This window comes from Pteronotus mesoamericanus, unplaced genomic scaffold (assembly GCF_021234165.1).
Source record: "Pteronotus mesoamericanus isolate MK-2021 breed Mesoamerican mustached bat unplaced genomic scaffold, CSHL_Meso_final scaffold_85, whole genome shotgun sequence".
Classification (NCBI taxonomy): domain Eukaryota; kingdom Metazoa; phylum Chordata; class Mammalia; order Chiroptera; family Mormoopidae; genus Pteronotus; species Pteronotus mesoamericanus.
This window is the reverse complement of record NW_026555329.1, coordinates 1,199,889-1,225,941: the sequence shown is the minus strand read 5'-3', so window position 1 is coordinate 1,225,941 and position 26,053 is coordinate 1,199,889. Positions and strand designations below refer to the sequence as shown.

The 26,053-nt window shown below is 42.9% G+C and overlaps 1 protein-coding gene and 1 pseudogene across 1 annotated transcript in view; one reads left to right on the top strand and one right to left on the bottom strand.

The window, feature by feature from the left end:
- Positions 1-26,053, top strand: part of CREB5 (cAMP responsive element binding protein 5) — a 377,051-nt gene that overhangs the window by 107,067 nt on the left and 243,931 nt on the right. The window lies entirely within an intron of this gene.
- LOC129063112 (alpha-ketoglutarate dehydrogenase component 4-like) lies at positions 9,417-9,725 on the bottom strand (annotated as a pseudogene).

The window sequence follows — 26,053 nt, the reverse complement described above, 5'->3', positions numbered from 1 at the left end:
CTTGTGGGTATGTCTCTGTCCAAATTTCCCCCTTTTATAAGGACACTATCCTATTGAATTAGGGGCCCAACACACTCTATCTTGATTATATCTGCAACAACCTCTTTCAAATAAGTTCACATTCTGAGGTGCTGGAGGGTAGGTCTTCAGCCTAAGAATTTGTGGAGGGACACAGTTCAACCCGCAATACCGTCTGACAGACGTATCCAACATCTCCTTACGTTGGAATTCTGAAGGTAGACCAATAGAGAGGGCTGTGGAGACCTAACTAAAAACCAAGGCTAAAACTTTATCAGTGGGAAGCTGCTGGTTCACTTTGAGACTCCAGTATTTGCTTGTGAAGCAGGTTTTTTTTAGGGCTGGAAGGAAGCTACTGTCACGGAGCTAAGACACTCAAACAGTGCTATCGGCGACAGTGCCTCAGGCCTAGGGTGAAGAAGGTGTCCTGTTTTTGTTTATTTTTTTAGAAGGAAATATAGGAAAACATATTTACAAAGTAATTGAAAATAGGTATATTTATTGACAATGAGGCTAATCTGGTGCCTTTGTCCACTTACGCAGCAGGGACTGTACAGAGTTCCGAACCAAACTGTCTGTGTTCCAATCACAGCTTTACTGACTGTGCCATCTTGAGGAACTGAGGTACCTCTCAGCCTTAGTGTTCTCATCTGTAACATGGGATAATAATAATAGTATCAACCTCATAGAAAACAATATGGACAGTAGTTTAGAACTGTGTTTGGCACATGGTAAGAATTCTCTGTTTTTGGTAACACAGGGGTGGGAAGATAACACTTAGCACATAAGATGCCCCATAGCTGAATTAGGATGCATGCTACAGAGGCAGCCTTTCCGAAATGGGAACTTGGAACTTGTGAAATGAAGATAAGACCATGCTTTCATAATCTGCCTTCTTCAACTGTATAAACACATAAACATAAACTTTAGGAGGAAAAGTAACTGTCCCTAGTTATAGAAGGGAGACTGAGGCCAGATAACTTGCTCAGAACCATGGACACATGGGAACTAGGATTGCCTGCCCCGTCTATTCCATCAGAGTTGCTGTCCTTTCCTCTTGTTTATGCCTGCACTTTACATGGAGATAGTGACAGAAAGATACAGAAAGTCATATTACCCATACCACATGTGACAGTCACATGACTAAGAACTCATATCAGAAAGTAGATTTCCTAAAGGGCACAGTGTTTTAATTTTTACTTGATAAGAAGTTTCCCATTCATAATTTCTAAAAGGCGAAGGGATATTTTCATAGGATTTTGAGCCCTGTGTTATATATGACATTATTCTAAGAAGTCTTCATTGGGCTTAGCCAAGAACTGGCCACAGAGGGCCTCCTCTCCTATTCTAAAGGAGCTTAAATTCCACTATTTTCACTTTTTGGTATAATAACCCAACATGAGCATATTGTGGGGAGCCTATCTCGAGCCAAAGTCCTGAGAGGTTTGTCCTGACCTCTTCTCCCTCCTCCTTCCCCCTCCTTCTACTCCTCTTTGCCCCCCTATTGTTGCCCTCCTCCTTGCTCTCCTTACTCTCCTCCTCCTCCCCCCCTCTCTCCTCCCCTTTCTCCTTCTAAATGATGCTACATGGGCTGGGTCAACATCTCCTTTCAAAATAAAAAACAAGTGAAAACATTTATGAGTCACAACAACAGGTCACATTTGCACTCCAACATTCACTGTTTGAAACAGGGTTTTTCAGTGGCATTGTAGGGACCCAGATCCTGCCACTCAGCCCTGGAAGGAAATCTGTATCTGCTTTGTGCACAGTATTATCCTGACAACTTCTGGTGAAAAGAATCCCAGACCAGCAGTGCCTCAGGCTCCAGGGATAGGAATTTCCAGAAGGGGGGCGGGGCAGGGAGCAGGCATTTTGATCCACTTGCCCTTCATATTGTTGTCTCCTTGTCCAATTTGCTAGAGAATTTCCCACTGGCTCTTGGCTCATTCTCAAATTGGAGTGCAGTCTTTCAGAGATTACTCTGTATGCTGAAAGACAAGGAACTCTTTATTAAGCAGAATGGAGAGGCCCTGGCTTCTAGGAAGGGCAGATGGATGCTCTGGCCCCGCCCTCTACCTCCCTCCAGAGCCCTTTCTGGGCTCCTCCCTCTCCCAGTGGGGGAAGGACTGTGTGGGCCCCTGTACTTGGCCTGAAGGGAGAGCATTATTGTCAGCTAAGTAGTCCTTAAGGCAACCCCTTTCCTAATGAGGTTGGGGTGGGGGGCGAGGGCTCTTGTGGAACTATTACTGCAGTAAGATGATGCTATTTCTAGCTGGGTATTCCCGTGTAAAGGGGGGATACTCCTCCTTGACTCACTTTTCTCCAAATAGAAGAATTTTGAAACGAGAATATTTTCTTCTTGTCTACTGCCTCTTTTCATTTATCTTGCTTTCTTTCACTTATGCTTGTTTAAAAGGCCCAGATTTTCCGATACCATCTTCATATCACTATAACAAACATGTATGTAATGCTTCCATGTGAATTCATTTAGTGCTCACAACAAACCTTTGAGGCGCATTCCCCCAGAGGTTGCTTTTTATGGTTGTAGGGTAGAGAAGAGGTACAAAAAAAACGAAGTGACTTTCCCAGGGTCACGTAGCTACTAAGTGGCAATGCCCAGATTTGAACCCAACTGATCTGACCCAGGAGTCTGAGTTCTCAGAGCCCTGATGTCCCACATCACTTCCCTCTTGTTATTTATTTATTTTTAGGAACGTGCTCTTCCCTAACAATTTGTCTTTTATCGGAGGGCTTCTGTGCTGCTTCTCTCATTTCAGGTTCTTCCCAGTCCTGGGTGACTATGTAGTGAGATAAGGTAAACCCTTTGCCAGCAGCATGATCCCCCCTGTACACCCCCTCCTTAAGTCACACACAGTCACGCAGGGGCAGCTCTGCAAGGAAGGCTGGGTCGGGCCTGATTTGATAACAAACTCACGTCTTTCTGCAGGAAGACTCATACTTGGGGGCTGAACAGTAGAGGCTTTGTCTCCTGCTGGCTGCAAATATTCAAGTCTTCCATAGTGAAGCTATTTTCTTTAGGAAAAATGGAGGAAGGAAGGAAGGGAGGGAGGATGGAAGGAGGGAAGGAAAAAAGGAAAAGGAATGAATGGAAAGGAGCCAAGAAAGAAGAAAGGAAGAAAAGAATATACATTATCATGGTGACCACGAGTTTTCAGGAAACATATTCTTTCCTCTCCCTGTCTGCCTGACCATTTCTTCGCACACTTCTTTCTCTCCTTGGTTGGGTCTCACTATGGTCCTGCCAATGTTTACATTTTGAAGCCTCATTATGTTCTTTAGGTTTCTTATCTATAAAGAAAGAATGAGAAAAAAAATATGTCGCAACTTAATTGAAACACATCAGATCCAATCAGGATTCTGAGCCCAGAGCTGTAAATGGGTCCCTCTGAGCCCCCGAGTCTTCGCTGCCGCTGCCGCCGAAGTGTTTATTGTTGCAAGTCACTCCTCATAGCGTGTCTTGACTTCCCCATCTGGGTAACAGGCAGTCTGCCTGAGAAACCAGTAGGCCAGCGCTTGAAAGCACCTGGAGTCTATCGGGCACACTGTTTTCTATTAAGCAGTTTGGGGTACAGTTTGGGTTTTTCTCTAGCTTCCTCTTTCTATTTCAAAGACAGAAGAGTTTCAAGAGAACAGTGGGAAATGCCTGCCATTTGACTTCACAGGGCCGACACAATGGCGTCTGCGCGTCTCCATCCCTCCGGGTCCGTTTTGCCTCCCTCTGCTCCCCAGCAAGGTGTGTCTCCTCGGGCTGCAGTCTTTGCCTCCTGCCTGCCTGCCTGCCTGCCTGCCTGCCAAGGACAGAGTTCCCTTCCAGCTCTGAAACTCCATGGTTCTCCTCGTGGTGGGAGCTCTGCTCCTGCTCTTTGCAGGCTTGATCCAGCCCAGACCTCAAGTCCCTTGCAACAGGATTTGACAGCTTCACAAGGCAGCAGTGTGTTGGCCTGACCAGCCTGGGGTTTCTGGAATCACTTAGTAAATAAGATTCACTTCCAGCATTCCAGCCCAGTGCCAGTCATCAGTCTTAATGGATTAACATTATTAATAGTCTCAGGACCATTGGAGATATCTGCCGCTGGTCACTGAGCATTCGCCAGGTGCTGAGCCATATTCTAATTACATGTGAGTGTTATGTTTTGCCCATCAGTAATATTTACATGCACAGTTTTATTTAGTTTCACTTAATCCTTATGCAACATTAAAACATAGCTATTTTATGCCCATTTTACAGATGACTGAAACCCAGAGCAGTTATATAACTTGCTTAAGGTCACTTTATCAGTAAGTAGAGAAACCTGGAGTCTCACTAACCCTGGTTTGTGTTTCTTTAAAGCCAATGCCACCGCCTAACCATGCCATCATGCCACCTATGATACTAGTTAGCACATATTCAGCCCCACCATGTATTGTAACTGGATATGTGTGTACCGTAACATAACATGTGCTGGAAGCTTAATGTGCATGGGTTGACTTAATCCTCATAATCATTTTGTAAGATGGGAGGATTGGCTCCATTTTCCAGGGAAGGAAACAGGTTTAGAGGGCTTGAATTGTTCCACTGTGGTATATTCACTGAAATCCAATAAATGTTTAGAACAGCCCTGAACTTCACCACCAAAACACCAAAAGAGTTTCTATAACATGCATTTAAACACTTATGGTTTTTCACATAGCAGAGTGTCTGCATTTATTTTGAGCACATGGTCATTTAAAATTACACCCTGAGACAGCTCACCTGATGTCGATGCCTCAGCGTGGCCGTGGAGACGGAGCTGACGGCGGGGACGGCTGGAGGGAGTCGGAACCACCCATTTAGATGTGTGCGGGGCAGCTAAGCCATGGGGCAGGACGGGGAGCTGCTTGCTGCTCCTGCCAGGGGAAAAGGGAGCAGGGGAAGGTCAGTGAGAGAAACATGAACTCACAACAGAAGGGTTATGTTTACAAATCTTGAAAATTCATAACTGATTTGGTGGAGGCCAAAAATAAGGAGAGGTCTGTCATGAGAAAGGAGAACTCAATCTTAATTTCAAGCCCTCTGCGTCATGCTCAATATAGACACAACTTTTCCTCATTCAACCTTTGGTTTATATTAAGCAGGTTAGGGGAGAGTTCGGGTTCTTAATCACACCCCTACTGGTTATTCCCTACGTGAGTGTGCAAGAAGGTCTAAATCTTTCACTAATAAATCTCTGTAAATGAATGGGACAAAGTTTAAATGAAATATTTTTAAATGTCATTTAAAGAAATTCTGGGAAAAATCTCTATGTTGCCTCCATGGTTTCCTAAGTCCCTTTAACGAGGCCCATGGACCCTGCCCCGTGCTCACATCTCCTGCGTCACCATCTCCTGGAAGTATTTGCAGTGAAGCTAACACCATTTGCTGAGCTGTAAATGCTCTCTTCTGGGCACTGTGTAAGTATTTCAGAGGGACATTGTGGTTTACCCTCCAATGTTTAGCTTTAGAGAAGAGCGAGTGAAAATAGACTTTGGTTTTTAAAATCTGAAGCCAAGATAAAGTCAGGGTGATGATGGACTAGGAGACAGATGCCTGACAGGCATATCTTGTTTTTATCAAAAGCTTAACTGTGTGCCAGTTACTACAGTTCTAAGTGCTTTCTTGTTTCATCTCATTAAAAAAAAAAAAAAACAACCACCAACAAACAACAGAGAACACCTATAAGGCAGATGCTACTGTCATTCCCATTTTACAAATAAGGAAACTGAGGAAGAGAAAGGTGAAGCAACATGTTCAACATCACATAGCTGGTTAATGGTAGAGCTGGGATTTGAACCCAGGTGAGCCTAACTCCAGACTAGACACTGTCTTTATATTATGCTGTGAAGGATATGAGACCTCTGTACCCCTCACTGAAGAAAACTTAATTTTGCAAGAAACCCATAGGGAAAAACAGTCCTGAGAACCAACTTCTCGGGACCTAAGCTGACCTGTGGCTGTGCTCACAGCAGTTCTCTGGGACTTCATGCTGATTGTGAATAGGTTAAGAACTCATAGAATGCTCTGGTTATGTTTTGGCCCCTCTAGCAATGGGCCAGAGAATTGGAAAGAGCACAGAATCTGGAGTCTGAAGGCTTATGTTCAAGTTCTAGCTCCACCCATCACTGGCCACTGGAACCTTGGACGAATCACTCAAATTGTTAAGAATGGATAAAATGGGCAGTCATAATACTTCTATCTACTTCACAGGACTGCCCTGAGATAAAATGAGAACCTTCTTTGTAAACAAACTCTAAAAGCTCTTCTACAGTTGCCAGAGATGGAGAGAAAAGAGTGAAGACCCACATCATCATAATTTTGAGATCTTGTAAAGTTTAGATTAAAGGGAGCTGGAAGCCATGTCTTTCCTAGACATCTTTGGAATGAGCTTAAAACCATTTTAGACTCGTTGGAACTAAGGAGAAAAATTGGCTTTGGATTTTAATGTCCTCTTTAGTAAAATCCTAGTATTCAAAACCAGGAGATTTTGACAGAGACTGTAGCGTTGAAAGTGTTGCGGCGTGCCTGAAAATGCTTGCAGCTACTTGAAGTAATGATTCTATAATAACACCTTAGCAGTGGTCAAGATATATTTATACCCCTCCTTTGCAAAACAGCATCTCAAAACATCTCCTTCTAAGCACAGCTTTAGTCTATCTCACAAGTTTTGATGTATTGTATTTTTATTATCATTCAATTAAAATATATTCCAATTTTCAGTGTGCTTTCATATTTAAACCATTAGTTATTTAGAAACATAGTATTTCAACTTAAAACACTTGGGAATTTTCTAGTCTTCTTTTTGTTACTGATTTTGGGTTACTTTCACTGTCGTCGGAGAACATATTATGATTTTAGTTCTTTGAAATTTGCTGCGACACTCTTTATGGCTTGAAATTAATAACCTGCCGTTGTATTTTACTTTGACAGTTTTACGCTGACATCTTATCAGTACCCCTACCGAAAAAGTTCTGTATCCATCACTGACAAGTTGCTTAATCTCTGTGCCTCAGTGTCCTTGTCTATAAAATGGAGATAATAACAGCGTCTTCCTCAAAGAGGTCTTGTGAGTTAAATTTGGCAATATATTAATGTTTTTGAATAGTATGTGGCACAGAGTAAGTACTTAGTAAATGTTAGTTATTATTAAGTAATTGATGTTACTCATTATTAGTTTGGATCTAATATATATCATCTTGCCTGTCTATTCTCATTTGCTTCTAAATTCTAAGGCATCTATCTTAAATATCATTTTTAAGTCCCACAGCATTCCCCAGAGGCAGGCACTTGTATTACCTGTGGTTTACAAATAAAAGGAATAAGGTACCAACTAGGTAAGAAACTTAAATTGAAGACCCTCTTTCTCAACATAGTAGCAATAGCCTTTCCTTTAGTTTCCTTCTATATTCCTAGCTCCTATTTTATTCCATGCAAATAAAAGAAGTGATCATTTTGCAAGTGTTTTGTGGTTGGCCTCATTGTCAGGTGTTCCCTGTGGATATTTGCATCCTCCAGGCAGGGGAAGGTCTGTTCCCCAGTTAGCAGGTTAGCCTCCCCTCAGCCACACAGTTTCAGCCTGAGAAAAGGCAGAGTCCCAGAGAGCTGAAAATATGTCCCACTCCCCAGCCCTTAACATCCTCCAAAGGCAAAATCCACCATCATCACCTTGTGGGAACTCAACAAATGGTGGTTGATGGACCGTCATGGTATCAGTTCTGAAAATAAGCACAGACATTTTTGGTTACCAGCCCACCGTCACCCAAGTCATAAAGCAAGTGAAACCAACATTCTTTCTCATTCATTGGGCATAAATTGTTATGGCTGTTTCCAAGGATGCATGGTGCACATGGAATGGGGGTCTTTCAGGGAAATTTGACATCAAGCTTAGAGTCTTGAGAGACCAGTTTGTATTTTTAAGGAACACTGAAGACTTCAACATATTTTATAAAGGGCATTTACAAAACCATATTCATGCCAGGTTCTCGGCCTATATTATAATATAGAGCAGCTGTTGTCTTGCTTAGTGTGATTTCAAAGGGGCTGGTAAAATTTTTCTGAGTATCCTAAGTTTCACTGGATGCCCTATAATTATATCACTTTATTCCTTTATTATATCACCTTGATACTTCGCTTATTGGTTCTAATATACAACCCTTTGGGAAAGATAACATTAAATATCATTCATTGCTTGTCTGTGGGTGAATGAGTTTATTAGACTGGCTACTAAGAGCGTGTTTTGATTTAGACTGAGGAGGGGTTTCGGGGGGGAGGCTGTAGGTACAGTGGGCATCTGGGTGTACAAGGGGTAGGTGCAAGAGCCCTGCAGTCTGAGGTTGGGCATGTGAGAGCAGGAGGCTTTACCTGGGGCTCCACTACCTACATGCTCTAAACACACATCCAAATGCCGTTTAGTTAGGTAATCATTGTTAGGTCTTTAGCGGTAACACCATTACTGTCATGTGACGGAATTCTGTATATTAAACATCGTTCTTTTTCTGGTCCTTTGCTTGGTTGCACAGTTATATTCCTTCCTGGTCTTGGGCAGCTCTCAGGATTGCATCTGGTGTTGACGGCAAAGAAGAGCTGAGAACAGGACAGTGAGGTGGGATTTTAGGGATATCAGTAGGAACTGTCACGGTGGAAGGCACCTTGAGCTTTTCAGCCCAGGTGGCTCCCTCTGCCGTGATACCCATGAGCACTGTGCCGGCTGCATGTCTCTTCCCGGACCCCCCACCGAGCCCACCTGGCCAATTAACTGGAGCTGTTCATTCTCTCTTTAAAACAAACCTGCTGATGCCCAGGACACCCCGAATGCTCGCAGCTATCAGACAGTTAGTGCGCTCAACAAGCAGCAGTTGTATTTGTTTCCCCACCGTCAATGCTAGTTGTACCTATTCTTGTAACTCTGTAACTTAATTAAATAATGTATACATGAATAAAATATGAGCATGAAAGGGAAGATCTAATTAGGATGCTTGCAAAGACTTAATTTAGGAGAATCTCTTACAAATGCTATCAAATTAAGTATGGGCAAGAACTGTAAGGGATTGTGATTATATTTGCGGAAATACAGGCAGTTTCTGCACTCAGATTGCTTCTCAATGATCTTAACATTTTTGTTCTACTGTTAAAAATCTAAAACTAGGAATCGTTGACTATACATTCAGGATGTGGTGTATGCAAGAAAGAAAACGCGGAACTCAATAGCAGACCCCTCGTTCAGAAAAGGCACAACCCTCCCTCGGGACCTCAGCAGTGCATGTGTGCTTATATGTTTGAAGTTGACAAGATGCTTCAAGTATACACCTATTTTTTTTTTTCATTTTGGAAGTCCTCTATTGTAAAGGCTATTCTTGTGTCTGATAACAAACAGCAGCCACAGTGATTATTCTGGACGTCCACATTGGCAAAATTTGACTTCTTGAGGTACAAGTTTCCTTCTATGTTTCTGAGGTAATGTTTTCACTATCTCCGCAGTGTCTCGTGGACCCTGGTGCATCAGCCAGTCTGGCTGTTCACTCCTTGTAGGATGCTGTGGCATTGAAAAAGAGTGAGGCGGTAGGCCTGCTCACCTCATCCCTTCAGACACATTAGGGTTAGGGTTGTCTCTTCTGTTAGGGAACCTTACTGATGGGGTATGTGGCTTGACCACCTGGGCAACGCTGCTGGCAGACCCGATCTTGCTGCCCTTCATGGTCCTTCCCCTTTTATGCAAACTTTTTAGCAAATCAACTACTTTGTCTCCATAGCGTCTACCACAGTTAAAAACAGCCTTGTCGTTCTTCTTTGTGTTGAACTGAAAGGTTAGTGTTATGCTGACTCTTCTTGTCTAGTTTCTCCTGAGAGTCTTACTATATATCCATGATTCTAAAATTCGTTAGCTTCTTTCTTAAGGCTGTTTATAGACTTAGCCCATATTATCAAATATGCTTATTTGCTGCTAAATGAAGATAATGCTGCTGACATGCTAATAGCAATGATGTTTGACAAGGGTTTACTTTGTCCCTGGACACTTTAGGAAACATTTCATCAGTATCATCTCATGAATCTTCCCAACAACCAAAGGAGTAGGCTCTGTTACTGTGTCTTGTTTATAGAGGATTGAGGCATGGAAGGGAACATAGGTTGCCCAAAGCAACATGCGAGTACATGGGACAGCCAGATGCTAACTCCACTGAATCCGGACCTTGTACTCCTAATTTTTTATGACATTTACTGTATTTTGCCATGTATAATGCATCTCCATGTTCTTGGCCCAAGTTTTCAGGAAAAAAATCTTTCATTTTGATTTTTAAATTCAATTATTTATTTATATTTAGACACTTGTTTTTTGTATTATAAAGGAATCTTAGCATTTATTTTTGAACATACAGATAGCATTATTGCTTTCTAGAGTTACACTTGTAACTAATAAGCACAAGTAAAAGGATTAAAAACATTTATATAGATACAGAATTAGTGTTACCCATGTATAATGTGCATCCTTATTTTTCCCTCAAAAGTTTGGGCAACAAAGTGTGCATTACGCACGGCAAGATACAGTATTTTTAAATATCTTAAGTAATTTTGACCACTTATTATGTTTTTAGGCAACTTGTGGGAGGCAGGGGTTCTGGGGAGTAAAACTGACGACCTGCCAATGTTCCTGTACATCCAGAGGTGATAAAACGCCGGTTGTTGCAGACCTAGTGTGATCTGTGAACGATCCCATTTGATCCCGTGACAGAGGCAGTGTGGAATGTGCAGCGTTTTACACCTCAGACCAATAATCATTGATGCAGGCGGACTTGGCACGTGTGCGCACACGTGTGCACATGTGTGTATGTGCCCCTCTCCCTGCTGCTCACTAACGAGGAACTGGCATTTTAGAGCCCTTTGGTGCCACTGTGCTTTTAACTGCTGTTAAGATAAGGGGTAATGTCCCCGCAGCTGTACATAATAGTGTTGTAATTCCATCAAGGGGCTTTGATAACTTCATAAACCCCGACAGAAAAGCCTGAGTGGATTTTCATGTCACCATAACACCGAGATGGAATTACAGCCTTAATTTACTGGGTGTACATTTTGGGGGGTACATTACTTAATGTTAAATCCTGTTAAAAACAAATCGGCTGATGCCATCTGGCTATTTCCATTTCACAGTGGCATCCCAGCCCCCGCCCCTCAATTTTGGACCTTTGTTCTCCTGCTTCTTCTGGTTATTATTTTATTATTTTCTTCATCACCATAATTACCCACATCGTCATCAGGATGAATGTTTTGTATTCAGATAACTTTCTTTTTAGTTTGCAGAGTGTTTTCTCATACACGATTCTGTTAGTCTCATAAAAACCTTAGTACTAGCTTTTTTTTCTCTCCTCTGGCACATCTGAAATTTAGTTATTTGTGTTATATGGGACAAAGGTCTGTTGGCTGCTTTATAAGAATAGCAGCAATGTATGCACATTGGAAATTTTCAGACAGTGCAGGAAGGCATAAAATGAAAAATAAAGTTTTCGTTCCTTCTCTCTTCGTGTAGTGCCTCTCCCCACAGGTGCTCCTGTTAATAGTTTCTTTTATATCATTCCAAAAATTTGTATTCTTATATTATAGTTTATAGCAGCCCAGGATGACTTGTTATGCGCTTGTTTGCCTGTTTTTCCATTTATCTATCTATCCCTCCTTTTTTACTTATCCAAATAAAATTATCTGCCCATGTTATTTTAAAATACTTATATCTTCCCATATTACAAGTAGTTTTCTATCTTACTTTGTAACCACCACATAACAATGTTAGTCATTTAAATGCTGTTTTCCAAATATTATTTTAGTTCACAAAATCTGGGAAGAAAGGACACCTCAGATTGAAGACAGGGGCTCTCATTAGCCAGGTCTCTTCAGGATAGATCTTGATCCAATCTATTGGAGGAAAAGAGAAATTGATTGATTTTTTTGTTTTGTTTGGGAAATGCTTTCCTGAATTCTGTGTTTAACATAGCAGTGGAACATTGTAAAAAATGTCCAGCAACGCTGCATTCCTGTGTGGCTGGTAGGAGCCGAGACAGGAAGTGGGCATGGTGTTCAGGAAGGTGTTCTAAACCAGGTTCCTGGCGACCAGTCATATAACCTTGACCCTTTCTGGGCCTCCATTTTTTATGATTATTTTTTTTTGGAGGGGGAGCTGTGGAAGCTATAGTTTCTTCAGCTGCAACATAGGGCAGTTTGATAGATCTAATAGAGCTGAATGAAATTTAGGAGAATGGGCTCATTTTGAATTCCAACTCCATGATTCACCACGTTGGGCCAGTTAACCGATCAGAGCTCAGTTTTCTCACCTGTAAAATGGGATTAATCACCTTGACTTCATATGAGTGCTGTGGTCATTAAATGAGATGATTATTTTTGCCTTGATATGTGGTGAGTTTTATGAGTATTCTAAGGCTGCTTCACAGTCTATAGGTGATGAAGTAACTTCCCTCAGAGTGGCCTGAATCTTTAATGGCTACTGTCTTTTCAGAACTTAGCATTTATTGTTGTCCCATAGACTGCAAACTTCTAATGTAATAAAAATGACTTTGAGATGTGACGTATAGGAGCTGGTCTCATTGCTTTATAGTTGTACATTATTTATTATTTTCCTTCTCACAGCCTGGCACATGGTGGGTACTTTGTAATCCTGGCTGATCCAGAGATCTGTGAACTTGGGGTGTTGTGTTGGAATGCTGGCCATAGGAGGCTCTCAGCGAATTTCTGACTGTGGGAGAAAAGTTTACAATTCAGATGTGCGTTCCAGCCTGCTTGCCAAAGCTCTAGCACCCTCTCTTTTTCACAGAACAGTCTGGGTTTCCTAGCCTGCATGACTTTTCGATTTAATTCTTGCTCTAATAGACTTCCGGCACAGTGCTGGTACACCATAAACCACAGAAGCTTCGGCAAACTGACACTCTAGCCTGGTACTTTGCACTTCATTTTTTTTTTTTAAGCAGCAATATATTTTCTTAGGAAAACAAATTTCTCTGGAGGATAGGTCTCCTAAGATAAACAGTGCACCCTGGGGAGACATACAGAATAATGCCCAGGCTCACTCTGCAGAGCCCTGAGCCCGCAGAGCTGTCGTTTGGAAAGTGCACTGTTGTCTGGTGAAGAGATGGCCCTGTTTCCAAGCTGGGAGCAGAGAAGGAAGTGTGGGGGCGGGGCAGAAAGATCCATTAACCCCGCTGGTGTGCAGAGGCAGCAAGAGACAATATAAATCTGGGAGCCGTGCTCGGAGCAGTGCATGCCCCTGCAGGAGTCGGAGTAACAGACAAATTAGCATAATGTAATTGGTTGGCAGGGTCAGCCCCTCTCTGGAAGCATTAGCCAGGGGGATGGTAGGAAGAGGCTGATAAGGGATCGGGGGCAGTGTTTTGTCTGCCACTGTGAAGAAGGGGTTTTCGTTTCAGCACCGCACCATCAATATTGCAGTCCCGAGACAGCCTTCTTCAAGGTCCTAAAGTTTCCTTTTTTGAAAAATTTCTTCCTTCGAAAAAAAAAAAGCCTGCCCCTGCCAAAGCTAAAATCCAAACCAAGAAATAAAGCAGCATAAGGATAGAAAGAGTAGAAGAAGGTTGCCCCCCACCTCCTTACTTCTACTGTCTCCACTGACTTTTGGAAATTCTTTCTGGAACTTTGATGACTGTGTGTTATCTTTTGACTAGTGTGTCTCTGGGTGATTCATTTGTACAGATCACTTCATTCATTGCCTAGTTGCTGTGCAAGCTCTACCTCATCCTTCTTCCAAGTGAAGCTGAAGGGTATTTGTTTTCTCCTCTCCTGAGCATTCCACCAGCCTAGAGAGACCAGGAGGCAGAAGCTCTCTCTTGCTCCGTCAGTGGTGTTGTGCCGAGGCCATTTCTATTTCCAGAAACGTAGGAGAGGACCATCCACTGCTGTGCTACATACAGGGTCCTGCAAAAGTAAGGCCTGCTTGAGTGTGGTTGGTAGGGTGCGTGAGTGTCTCGCACGAGCCGGACCACGATTGAAACCTTTCACCTAAGATGTCATGGGGGGGTGCATGAGTGTGATATTGTTATGTTACCAAGTTACATGCTTATGATTTCATAATATAAAAAGGGGCGTTATTTGTGCCAGATCCTGTATTTTTAAAAACTTCTTCCACTTCCTTTATATTTATCCCAACTTCAGGTGCTGAGCTCAGTTCATGGACATTTCTAACTAACGTCTCAGGCCAGGGTCATTGCCCTCATTCGTCTGGGAAAGCCTCCACTCTTGCTGTATCCCAGGTCTCCCCTCTATCTTCAGTTTCCACTCTCTTATCTTCTCCTTCCATAGTCACCCACTCCAATATACTTGTTATATGTTCTTAAACTGCATATATGCTTGTAAAATAGAGTTGTATGTGTGTGGGAGGGGTATGCTAACTGAATGGTAATGTGCTATAAATCTTCTGCTATCGTTTTTTTTATGCAACATCTTTGGAAGTCTCTTCTTGTTGCACACTTCTTCGTTGCTTCTAACTGCTACAGAACATTTGATAGCATGAATTCACCCATTTTATTTATCCATCACCACAATCAATTTTAGAACATTTTCATCGCCTCTGAAAGAAACCTCATGCCCATTAGCCATTACTCACCGCCCTCCATCCCCCCGGTCCTCGGCAGCCATAATCTCCTTTCTGTCTCTATGGATTTGTCTATTCTGAACATTGCATATAAATGGAATCACAGACTATATGGTCTTTTGTGACTGACTTCTTTCATTTAGCATAATGTTTTCAAGGCTTATCCATTTTGTAGCATGTATCAATACTTTTTATGGCCAAATAATATTTCATTGTATGGATAGATCACATTTTATTTGTCTATTCATCAGTCGATGGGCATTTGGATTGTTTCCACTTTTCAGCTGTTATGAAGAATGCCGGTATGAACATCTGGGTACCCATTTTTATATGGATATAAATTTTTCATATCTCTTAGGAATATGTGCAGGAGTAGAATTGCTGGGTCCTATGGTAACTCTATATTTAACCTTTTGAAGAACTGCCAGGCTGTCTTCCGAAGAGGCTGCACCGTTTTACAATCCTAACAGTTTGAGGGTTTCAATTTGGGTCTATTCTTGCAAGGACAGACTGCCCTGGACTGAGGGGTGGCCCAGAAGTAGTTATTTAGAGGGTGGGGGAAGAGGAGGTGTGCCTGGAGCTTGCCTATGTGGGCTGCTATCTCTTTACGGTGACGATTCTCATCTAGGGTCCCCCCATTCCATCTTAATAAGCTTAATTTTAGGCTTATTTTATAAGCAATTCACTGAACAACTTTTTTTTTTTTCCACTGAAAATAACTGAGCTGTGCAGGTTGGGAATCAGGAAACCTGAATTCAAGTCCTGATTCTGCCACTCATTCTGTGATCTAGAGTAAATTGTCTCAGTCTTGGATTCCTCCTTTATAAATTACATGCATGCATATGGGACCATTCTCAGTGTGGACAGAGCTGGAAATGGAAAGAAAAGAGGGGCAGGTTGGGGCCCAAAGCTAGAGGTTGAGAGCCCCAAAGAGTTGGGGGTTATTAATTCAAACATGAATTTACATTATGGGTATACATTATGAATAGGTGGTAGACATATTTGTACGTTGATTTGTAACTTTAAACTATTTAGTCTTGTGGGATGTACAGCTGGAGGAAGAATTCAGGCAGAGCCTTTCTTGGTATTCATGAGAATTCTTTTGATATCTCCAACTTCTATGTTTGGCCAACGTGACTTCTTCAGCCTTCCCTTTTTGAATAGTATCCACTTGAAGTGTTTGTCTCATCCATTTTATCCCTGTAGGTCAAGAGGCTGCAGCTTGGTTTAGGTTGTATTGCCTGATCTCTTAATAGTGAGTATGGCAGCGAGAAGCTCACCTTCATCCAAAGCCCCCATGCTCTTCAACCCCATCTTTATTTCAGCTTTCTTATTAAAAAGCTCCCTGATTGAGCCAGTCAACAATCACCTTTTTATTCTCTTATATTAGTCAGTGTTCTTGAGAGCAACAGAACCAATAGGAGATAATTATCTATTTCCCTCTCTCGCTCCATCCATCTATCCATCCATCCATCCATCCATCCATCCATCTCGGCTGGAAAACACAGGCAGAGTTTTTATGTTGCAGTCTTTAGACTGTAGAATTACTTCGTTGAGAAACTGCAGTCTTTGTTGTTAAGGCCGTCAACGGGTTGGATGAGGCCCACCATTGAATCAAATGTTAATCACATTTAAAAATCACCTTCACAGCAACATCTAGACTGGTGTGTGTTTGACAAAAAAATTGGGCACCGTTGTCTAGCTAAACTGACACATAAAATTAACCATCAAACTTCTGGACTCTTGAGCTGTTTACTTGGCCTGTAATCATGTCATACTAATAACACCTCTGTCATTATCTTCTTTTGATGTTTAACTTTGTAAGTGTATAAGGTTTATCTTGCCAACTTCTTGAAGAGAGGGATCATATCTTAAACTTCTTATAGGTTCCTGGGAATATTTAGTGGGATACTATACATGTTGTGCTTAAGATGTTATTGTCTCAAAACAAATGCATAGAAGTGGCTCTTTGAAAATAACATCAAAGTTGATAGAGTTAAGAATTGAACTTCGATATTTTGTGTCACATTCTTTTTACACCCCAGTGACAAACCAAAATACTTCAACAAATTCTCCAGGGAATCTTTTTATTGAAACTTTAGTAGGGTCAATTTTTGGCCATCATGCGTTTCAATTCCCATTTCTGGTATCAACTCAAGTTCAAACTCTGAATCCAGCCTTTGAATTTGAAGCTGTTCTCTTGGCCTTCTCCCACCTGAAAGACCTGGCTGTTGGCGGGACATTCTGTATCTTGAAGGTTCCTTTTGATTGATGCAGATTTGCCTTTTCTAGTCCTTTTTAGCTTCCTATTTCATACCCTTGACAATTTATGCATAATGCTGCAATATATTTTGGGAGATTGGATCCTGGGTTCGGCAGCATTCCATGGGCCCAAACTCTGTGGTTTTCAAACTCTGTGGCCATTGGTGAAACATCTCCTCAGATGTGTTAAACTGTCTCAGACTTATGTAGTAGGAGGACTGTTGTGGCGACAGGTGACACTTCACAGTATGGCCCTAAAAGCTAAGAATAACTAGAGTAAGATGATTAAGTGCCAGGGCAGGCATTGGTGGGGCCAGATGGATGTAGAATTAAACATGCAGAGATTTTATGTATTGGGAATTTTCCAAAATTCAGAGCATAGACATCCCCAAGATTCGAGGTAGCTCACCAGAGATGTTCTAGGACATCTGCCTCTCTGCTGCACTTTGGGAAACCCAGCAGATTCTTCTTTTTACCACTTGCCTACTGAGGACTAATGAACCCGAATTATGTTTTCTCCTAATTACTTATTTGATAAATATCACCACACATTATTTTCTCTACCAGTTTTCCCTAGGCCAGAGGCTCCCAAACTTTCTCAGATCCAGCCACTCTAGTGTTTCGATGATTTATTCATGGCATGCCTTGGCCAAAAGAAATACCATATCATTCTGCTTATTAAGTAGTTAGGTCAAAACAACTTAATAAGTATACAAACATCTCAGGAGCTCTTTGACATAAATAATATACAGGTATTGAAAGGAAAAAAGAAAAAACAAGAATGCCTCTATTTAATTCTTAAATAACCGTATTACTTACTAATGGGACACGCATACCTGTTGTGTCCTCTACAACACCCCCAACTCTAAAGTCAGATTGGACACCATCACCTTTGTTTTCTGTTCCACATTTATTTTTGCATGGTATTCACTTTTCATCAAGGCAACCACCAAAAACCCAGCCTTGCGAAGATGTGATACAACCCAAAGGAATGCGGTATGATCTAATGTTGAAACACTGACAACCGCGAGTTTGTGCCGTGTCCAACAGATGTCAAGTTTTACTGTGTTTTCCTCAAACTTTGAAAGATCTTGAGGCAACCCCGGGAGCCCAGTGCAGCGCCCTGGGGTGCCTCGGCACACAGTTTGAGAACTGCAGCCCTAGACATGGCCCATGAATTGTTAGGGCAAACATGAAAGTCTGTCAAATCCAGGATAAGTGGGAATTCCTCATGGGTATTGAAGACCGAAATGTCTCTTCAAGGGATCACATCCTGAAAATGAGTGCCTATACATCTAGCTGTTCTTCACTTTCATGGGAATCTATAGGCTGACATACCGGAGACCATTTCTGCCTCTTTTTAATCTCCACTCTCTGAAATACACACGATCTGCTATTTAGCTTCCTAATTCCTTGCCGGCCATCATACTAGCCGAAACAGCCCAGGGAACACCACCGTTTATTTCATTGGATGCCTGTTGTTTTTTGCATGGTCAGCTTCCTGTTTTATTTTGGTTATTAATTATTATTACGTATGCTGAGCATGAGAAACCTAGTGTGGAACCTACATGGGGGGACTGAGAAAATGCTGTTTTCTCGTAGACATTACACACTGCAATACTTGTCATTTGTGATGGTTTGCTTCAGACCCTTGGCCATTTGTGAGCCAGCAGATGTCATGTGCACTAAGACCCCAGAGCACATCAGCCACTTGGTTGGTTTCACATGCCTGTTCTCCAGCCTTCGCAGTGGGTTTTAATGCCTTGGCCTTTGACTGCTTTTCTGAAGAAGTCTCATGACATCACCAAGCTTCAGGCTCAATGATATTTTAGCCTTACTTTATGTCTCTCTTTACTCTAATAAAGAGTTTGCTCCTGCTGCTTCTCGCTGTTGTTGCTGCTGGTATTGTTTCTCCCCCTCCTCTTCCTCCATTTCCCCCTCTATCTCCTCCTTTCTCATCTTCCTCCTCCTCCTTTCCCTTCTCTGCCACCTCCTCTCCTTTCTCCTTATTTTTATTAAAGCACGTCCACTACTCCCCTTGCAATATTTTAGCCCTGGAGAGCTAAACGTGGAGCCCACAGGATGAGTGGCTACAGCTGCTAGAGGTAAATGTATCTTCCAGGTCCCTGGGTCCGGAACACTTTTCAAAGAACAGGGAGGTTGAGAATAGGACCACTACCCAGTTGTGGAGGTGGCTTAAGTCAAAGCTGGAATCAAAATGGCCATCCGTGGCCATGTTTTTTTGCTCTACAACTTAGTAAATGACTCTATCAGGGGCTGACTCTGCTCACCTCCATCCCTTCTGCCTCCCCTAACTCCTTTCCCCCAGCACCACCCCCTCCAGCTCTCTCATCGGCCCTTTACTGCCTCAACTTCTCCACTCGAATTTAGCTCCCCAGCTGTGGACTCCAGCCTGTGTGCTGTCCCTGTGGCTGTCCCCGGTCAGGTGGATGCTGCCGTAACTCCGGTGTGATATCAATAACCCACGCTAGTGAAGCCAATGAGGTAATTTTCCCTGAAGCTCTAAATATAATTTAACAAGTTAAACACTGTAACATTGAGGTGAATGCACTATTAAGGGACTGTAAATTGCTTACATAGCATCAATAAACACAGTGCCCTAAAGCGAGGGGCTGTTAAGACTTTATAATCTAAAGCAGCATTTGGAGTATCACCCCGCGGCCATAGCTTCCCGTCAGATAAAAACAAAGCGGCTGAAGTCTTTAGCTGATGCCAAGTGTACATAAGAACACAGCAAGCTTTAGGGGGTAATTACTTTTTGAGTGCTTGATGTGGATTTGCTAAGAAACACATCTGTTACCAAATTTGCCTATGATTAATTTGATCCTTCCATTTCCACAGAAATGGGAGAAGTTGGTTACAAGGGCCAAGCCAACTGGTATATGGCCCCCACAGAGTCACATTGTATCATTTCCTTGGGATAAGGACAAAATTTCAGAACAATTTTCTCTCACATGTTAGATTATACCCTGGAGGGTTGTGTGTGTATAGAAAAAGATTTTGTGTAATTTACCTTTGGTGTCATTGCTAGGGTGCAGAATTTTAAGAGTTAACGGCATCTTTTTGGAAGCAAAATACTTTTTGTTTCAGATTTTGTGAGCCTTGTACCTTCTTTCCCCTTTTATTCTCTTTCCCTGATGTCTACCCAAACCTAGTCAAATCCTTTTAGAAAACACACTTCTGCAATCCCTTTCCAGGTTCATATCCTCAGCCAACTGGTGACTAACCCTTTTTGTGTTTTAACTATTATCCAGAGTATTTGGTCTAAAGTATTTGCATTTTAGTTCTGGAAAGCTCTTAGCATTTTACAAATGTTACCTCATTAATCACCACAACCATCAGACTGACAGTGTTTGCCTTATATTAAAAGTGGTGGAAAAAAGAAAGCTCCACGTGGCCCTGAGACCTCACCAAGGATGCTTGGTGAGTGGGTGGGAGGCGGGGGGCGGGGACGGGGATGGGGAGAACTTGCCATTTCGGTCGCTGCTCTATCCTGCAGACCTACACCCTGTCACCACTGATCCAGAAAACCTTCTGGGTAGGGCATGCGGGTCTGCAGGGCCTCAGGGTCACCTTGAGGTTTCCAAGTATTTTGTTCTTTATTTCTAACTAGCTAATAGCTGCCTTCCATTCTAAGCCTGAATAAAAGCTCCTGGGTAAGATTTAACGGTTCCTTTTCTTTAGCTATAAGCAGGGCCATCCCAAGATTAAGATAGGACTTTCCACCTTGTGCCTCTGGGCTCCAGTACAGGATCCCAATCCCTTGATGACAGACAGGAACTGTGAGAGAAAGGTGCCTCACTGGGGAACAGAAGCACAGGCCAAATGCCCTCTGTTCCCACGCCACCGCAGCAGCCCGTGGCTCAGCTCTCAGCGCGCAGCCCCAGGTCTGCCCTCTGTTCTTCCAGCCCCATCCTTCATGGTGCACACCAGCTTGTCCTTCACGGTGCACATCAGCTTGTCCTGGGGCTTCGTCTGCTCACCAGGGTGAACAGGGGTCCCGCTGCCTGGGTCCATCAGCAGGAAGGTACTAGGAAGGTGGTTGAAGGCGGGAGGTGACCCAGGATTATTTGTTCTGGGCTCCCCAGTCCACGAGGGGTGGCTTTGGCCCTGGAGCTGGGATGGAATTCATTGTCCGCGGTGAAACAGGAGATAGACAAGGTCCAGAAGAGGCTTCTTAGACAGGGGTTACTGAGGCTGCTTCCAGCGGCCTGGGCGCCTCTGCTGGGAAATCAGCTCCTCTCCAGGAGACGTTCCCATTGCCACCATTCAACCAAGCTTGCTGTTCACACAGGCTGGGGCAAAAGGAGGTTTACAGTTGTTTGTATAGAAAATAACACAACAGTGAAGAAATAGCAATACAAGAATAAATGGGGTTTCACGTGCTCACAACTGTCAACTGCCTTTTGCCCCTCCTTGTATGGATCCAAGCCAGGCAGACAAGACTCAGTTTCCCCTCCCAGCTTCCTTCATGCCAGTGGGATGCACGCCACGTGGGCTCTTTATTTCATGATGATAAATTATAAAAACCAAAAAAAAGTTGCTAAATGAGAACAACTTCACCCTGCTTCTGAGTGGCTTTCATTTCCAAATTGTACAGCGCTGCGGGACTCCCCCCTTCTCACCCATCCCTAATTTATTTCTTAAAACACAATCCAAATATATCATGGGAGATGCACCATAACTCTCCTTTCTTTCAAGTAATGCATTTTTGTGTAAACATGTTGTTTATGAAAGAACCTTTTACGGATGCTTTGTGTTGCCTTTGCTCAAGAAAATACATTTTAAAAGAATTCTCCCCAGCCTGGCATGTAATGTTTCATTAGCCAACATAACCTTGTTTATTTGCTTTTTAAAATTTTATTTGGGAAAGGAAATCAATTTGCACCCCTGACATGCTGCCAGGTTCCTGTTTATAAGCACACAATAGGCAGCTTGGAGGGGGCAAAAATACATAGTTTATGATTTCAGCATTAAGTATGACACAGTCTGTATATGAAACCATAGAGGCAACAGTGTTTTCCTGTCCCCGCAGCCACACTCTGCAGTTGAAGCTTTTTATCGGAGCATTATCCAAGTGTGCACAGAATAAATGGCCCTAATTGTGCTGGGCACTTAGAGTGTGAGGAAGAATTGTCAGAACAAAAGGAGCTCTTTGCTGCCCGTGTGTGTTTTTTTAAACCTTAAGCAACTGGCTGGGACTCAGCCCGATGGCTGTGCTGTGCTTTGGGGAGGCTGGAAGGGTCCCTGAAACGCGATGAAGGGTATCATCAGGTCTTCTGTCAGAGGGTCTGGTCAGCTGGTGGGAGGTTGGCGGGACCTGAAGGCCAGTTTGTCCGTGGCCAGAGAGTCCTTTCTCCTTCCCTCTAGACCCCCAGCGGTGAGGCTGAAGAGGCGGTTTTCCTTTGGACTTGACCCCGACGCTTTTGAGGGTCTGTCTCACCCTAGCTTTTCTCATCCCCAGGAAGAAATAATTACCTTCTTGGGTCAACAGTTTCAGGTCCAAATGTGAACAAGAGACATAGTCCCTCTTACCACTTCATAGACATAAAGTTCTCTGAATCCATCATAGCAGAAAGAGCACTGAATTAGGAGTCAGGAGATATTGATGCTAGTCCTTCTGCCCCCCGCCCAAAGAAATGTGGGCCGCTGTTCTGGTCACTCCTCCTCCTCTGTCCTTCATTTCCTTCTCTGTAAAGTCAGGGAGTGGGATTCATGGCTCTCTATGGTATCTTTGAAATCTAAAGTTCTGGGAGGAGGTACTTCTCAGTTTCATGATGACCTTTTCCTTGACCTTGGAATTTCTTCCTCCTTGTCTTCCTGTCCCGTACCCAGGCTGGGTGTCCTGGGTTGGGTTTATCATCTGAAGTCCTGTCTTTACTCCTGATGAGGTAGATAACTTGATCTCTCCTTTTCATGATCTCAGTTTCCCTTTTCAGTAACTATTTTAACTTCTAGGGATCTGCTTTTACTTTGTTCCTTTTCATGCTCCTAACTTACCACCAAAACTGAACCATTAAATCCTGAACATCAGAGGCATTGCCACTGTGCTGGCTAACATCTCTTTGGTTGCAGACACTATGCCTGGAGGCGGGTCAGCGTCCCTTTCTGTCCCACCCCCGTGCCATTCACAGGGTCAGCCTCTTATGGAAGCAACGAAGGGCTTTTCCACTTTTTTAAATTGACTGTTTGGCTGAGAATGCCACAGGCTTTAGGTATGTTCAGTAGGTGAGTCTAGAATAGTCACATGAATGAGCCAAGGAGGGAGGCCGACTTTGGGGGAAAACTTGAATACAAGGCAAATCTTCCATTATTCATCCACTTGTAATTAGAGGGCAGGATCATGTCACAGAAATTAATATAAAAGTCCGTAAGCTCTTAACCCTCCTCTTTCCTCTACTGGCTGAACATCACCACCCCCAGCCCCCCTTCCCCCTCAGATTCCACTTGAATTTTGTTCATCCAGTGCTAGGGCTCAGTGCACTCAAGTTGTTGTAGAGGAAGTAGTGTTGTGTGCTTGTGTGCGCTCATGTGCAGTGTGCGTGTGTAGGAAGCTTCCACAAATGTGCTAGGAAGACAGATTTCCTGGATTCCCTCTACACAAAGATAAAACTAGGTCTCAGATAGGCCTTTTCCCTCTGCTGCTGTTGGAACAGTGCTAAAAGGCCTTCAAGAAGAGCTCCTGATGATTTTAATCCCAGTAAATGAGGGGAGAGAAAAGAGAAAGAGGTACTTTTGAACCTTGTCATCATGTTCAGACACTGGAGCTCAAACCTTGATCAGTGTGGAGATGTGAAAGGATGTTTGAATATGGAGCAACATCCCAGACAAGGCATTCCTGAGGGCCTTGAGGCTTTGGGGGGGTGTCTCTTCCAATGCTAGCAGGTGAGACATTAGATTTTATGCCTCAGCATTGCCACTGTTCCATTCTAAAGGGAAAAGAGGGTTAAGTTAGCTTGCCAGAGAAATCAGCATTATGTATAAATGCAAAACTAACTCATAGGCAAAGATGCTCACCGGGGTGAAGATAATACCAGAAATTCAAAGAGTTGTCCTTTGTTTCATCTTTTGCCTTGAACATACCTTTGTACTGATGGTTATAAACCTCCTAAATGGCTTTTCATAATGAGGATTCTATTTGACTTTTACGGGCAGATTTAAATTTCTAAATTTATCTATAGGGATTTGAAAACTATTTCATAAAGTGACTAGTAAACTGATAAGTATGAATGGACATTTCTTTATACATAGGCCTATAATTGGGTTTCCTTAAAAGTAATTGAACAGCATTCGAATATTAAAAGAAACATATCTATAGAGCAAAAAGTCAACAAACACACACACATCATCAGCTTAAGGACATGGGCATGTATGGAAAAAGAAAGATGTCCAAGGGTTCGCTTACTGAAAGCTCCAGCAATATGGTTGTGGATCTTATGTGGGTTCCTGGCTGCACTCAGATCGCATCCATGAGTATTTTTTAGTTTTAGAAATATTATTTCTTAGTCTATTAAATAATCAGTAAATTCGCTCTACCTTGAAGTTGTCGGTAGAGATATGGCACCATAGGATTGAAATGAACTCAAGATAAAAAATGATAGAATGTTCAAGTTGCCAAAGACCAGGGGCCTATAGATTTGGTGTCCTAACAGAAGAGCAGAGAGGTTGCTGAGGAAGAGCATCTCAGTAAAAATATTTCATTGGCCTTAGTGCTTCCACTTAGCAAGCCAACCCATAAATCCTGATTGTCAAGGTTGAAAAATGCAGCTTCTAAATGTACTTACTTTCCTCGCATCCAATGACTCTGGCAGAAAGGAGGACTGAGCTCAGCCCTGTAATGGCTTTGGTGTCCACAGACACCAGGGGCCACATTCTTTCTTCTGTGACTCCCTCATCTGAGGCCATTCTTATTCCAAGCTAGATTATTTCACCGGGCAGAATGTAGACAAATCGGAAGCTGAGTCCTAAAAGTGAGCCCTTCCTTGTTTACAAGGTGTGGAGCTGGGTTCAGAGGAGCCGTGCTTGTCCGGGCGCATCTTTCTGGGGTGGAGCTGGGTTTCTTGGGCACACTGTGGGACAGGCATGTCTTAGTTCTGCCTTATATTGTTTTTATCAGTCCTATTATAATTTATTAAACACATGGATAAATGTGAAGCAAGTTCAGTTAGCGACAGCCCTGCCCTTGGATGGTATACATGGGAGGAAAGGAAAAAAAGATACAGATAACTTTTTTTTAAGTCCTAGTAGGTGAGAGAAGTTAAAAATCTGTTCTGGGTCCCAAACTGGGGTTTCAGATGTTTTGAGTCCCCTGGACCGATCTATCTATCTATCTATCTATCTATCTATCCATCTACACATATTCTATGTGTATATTATGTACCATTTTGTGGTGTGTGTGTGTGTGTGTGTGTGTGTGTGTGTGTGTTTGGAGAAAACATGTGGAGCAATACAGTAAAATATTAGTTTTTTCTGCATGTAAGGATGATGGTAATTTAGTTCCTTTTCACCTATTTTTTCCTCAAATAAGTTTACCCTAATGAACAAGTATGTTACAATCATAACACTTGTAAAATAAAATAATGCAAGTTTAATCAAAACATAGTTGTGCTGCATTTGCTCTGGTGGTCCATCCAGGCCCATACCCCTCCCCGCCCCGTCCCCTGCTTCCGCTCTCTCCCCTGCAAGGCTGACCTGTATACACCGCATTAATCACTGGATTCAGGCCCGTGGTCACAGGGGCACCAACGCCGGGTCCAAGGGGGAGGAGAGAAAGTCTGAGTGTCTGTTCTTCCAGCTCTGTCTGTTAGTTGCCTCCTTTACTCGAGGGTCACAGCCCCTGCCAGGCGCCCTCTCCACATACTCTCTCTCCTCCCTTGGTTTCTCTCCTCCGAATCTCTGTTTCTCTCATTCCTGTAAGCCATAAGCCCTAAGCCCTAAACCCTAAACCCTAAGCCATAAGCCAAGGGATGCTAACAGCTCCCTGCTGAAAGCTGGCCCCAGGGCACCGGCTGCACTGTGGCTCCCCTGCACTCTACCCACACCTTTGCAAATAGTTCCTTTATTAATCACTCCTCAAATTACCCATTTTGAGCGTGCCATCTGTTTCCCACTGGGACCCCAAGTGATGCAGTAGTCAA